Source organism: Arachis ipaensis, chromosome B4, assembly GCF_059453495.1.
Source record: "Arachis ipaensis isolate K30076 ecotype BB chromosome B4, ASM5945349v1, whole genome shotgun sequence".
Taxonomy (NCBI): Eukaryota; Viridiplantae; Streptophyta; class Magnoliopsida; order Fabales; family Fabaceae; genus Arachis; species Arachis ipaensis.
Window position 1 is genome coordinate 50,961,010 of NC_142439.1, and position 2,233 is coordinate 50,963,242.

At 32.2% G+C, this 2,233-nt stretch overlaps 1 non-coding gene across 1 annotated transcript; it reads left to right on the forward strand.

Moving 5' to 3' along the window:
• The first annotated feature begins 428 nt into the window (after positions 1 to 428).
• Positions 429 to 536, forward strand: LOC148567533 (small nucleolar RNA R71). The gene has a single exon (XR_015882577.1). It is a non-coding gene; the product is annotated as a small nucleolar RNA R71 (small nucleolar RNA).
• The last annotated feature ends 1,697 nt before the right edge of the window (positions 537 to 2,233 follow it).

Consider the following 2,233-nt stretch of genomic DNA (forward strand, 5'->3'; position numbering starts at 1 on the left):
TTTCTCCATGTTGAGTTATAGGTGTTTCCATAAGGTTCACCTAAGTAATTTACCTCTGCTATTGCAGGGTTCTCAGGATCATAGGCTTCTTCTTCAGAAGATGCCTCTTGAGTACTGTTGGATGCAGCATACATTCCATGCAGACTCTGAGAGATCATATTGACTTGCTGAGTCAATATTTTGTTCTGAGACAATATGGCATTCAGAGTATCAACTTCAAGAACTCCCTTCTTCATAGGCGTCCCATTATTCACAGGATTCCTTTCAGAAGTGTACATGAACTGGTTATTAGCAACCATGTTAATGAGTTCTTGAGCTTCTGCAGGCGTTTTCTTTAGGTGAATGGATCCACCTGCAGAAGTGTCCAGTGACATCTTTGATAGCTCAGATAAACCATCATAGAATATATCCAGGATGGTCCATTCTGAAAGCATGTCAGAAGGACACTTTTTGGTCAACTGTTTGTATCTTTCCCAAGCTTCATAGAGAGATTCACCTTCTTTCTGTCTGAAGGTTTGAACATCAGCTCTAAGCTTGCTCAGCTTTTGAGGAGGAAAGTACTTGGCTAAGAAAGCCGTGACCAGCTTATCCCAAGAGTTCAGGCTGTCTTTGGGTTGAGAATCCAACCATAATCTAGCTCTGTCTCTTACAGCAAAAGGGAAAAGCATGAGCCTGTAGACTTCAGGATCTATTCCATTAGTCTTAACAGTATCACATATCTGCAAGAATTCAGTTAAGAACTGAAAAGGATCTTCAGATGGAAGTCCATGAAACTTGCAGTTTTGCTGCATTAGAGAAACTAATTGAGGTTTCAGCTCAAAGTTGTTTGCTCCAATGGCAGGAATGGAGATGCTTTTTCCATGTAAATTGGAATTAGGTGCAGTAAAGTCACCAAGCATCTTCCTTACATTGTTATTATTTTCGGCTGCCATCTCCTCTTCTTGTTCGAAAATTTCTGAAAGGTTATCTCTGGATTGTTGTATTTTAGCTTCTCTAAATTTTCTCTTCAGAGTCCTTTCAGGTTCTGGATCTACTTCCACAAGAATGTTCTTATCCTTGCTCCTGCTCATATGACAAAGAAGAAGGCACAGAAAAATAATAATAATAATGGAGATCCTTTATACCACAGTATAGGGATTCCTGTGTGAGTGGAATAAGAGGGGGAGACAAAGAATGTAATATAATGGACGAAACACAACTGTGAGGATGGAAGAGAGGTGAAATGAGATGTTAGGATATGAATGAATAAATAGAATAAGATGGGGGAGGGATAATTTTCGAAAATTATTTTGAAAAAGAGTTAGTGATTTTCGAAAATGGTTTTTGAAAAATTGTTAGTAATTTTCGAAAATTAAGTTTTAAAAATTAAAATAATTAATAAATTAAAAAGAAATTTTGAAAAAGGGGAGAGACATTTTTGAAAATGAGAGAGAGAGAGTTAGTTAGGTGGTTTTGAAAAAGTTAAGAAACAAACAAAAAGTTAGTTAGTTAGTTGAAACAAATTTTGAAAAGATAGGAAGTTAGGAAGTTAGAAAAGATATTTTGAAATCAAATTTTGAAAAAGATAAGATAAGAAGATATTTTTGAAAAGATATGATTGAAATTAGTTTTGAAAAAGATTTGATTTTTAAAATCACAATTAATGACTTGATTCACAAGAAATCACAAGATATGATTCTAGAACTTAAAGTTTGAATCTTTCTTAACAAGCAAGTAACAAACTTGAAATTTTTGAATCAAAACATTAATTGTTATTGTTATTTTCGAAAATTTAATATAGAAATAAGAAAAAGATTTTTGAAAAATATTTTTGGAATTTTCGAAAATAACTAAGAATTTTGAAAAAGATTTGATTTTTGAAAAAGATTTTGAAAAAGATAAGATTTTCAAATTGAAAATTTGATTTGACTCATAAGAAACAACTTGATTTTAAAAATTTTTTTGAAAAAGTCAACTCAATTTTCGAATTTGATGAGAGAAAAAGGGAAAGATATTTTTTTGATTTTTTGAATTTTTATGAAAACATGAAAATTATGCAATGCATGAAATTTTTTTTTAGATCAAAACAATGAATGCATGCAAGAATGCTATGAATGTCAAGATGAACACCAAGAACACTATGAAGATCATGATGAACATCAAGAACATATTTTTGAAAAATTTTTAATGCAAAGAAAAGATGCAAGACACCAAACTTAGAATTCTTTAATGCTTACGCACTAAGAATTCAAGA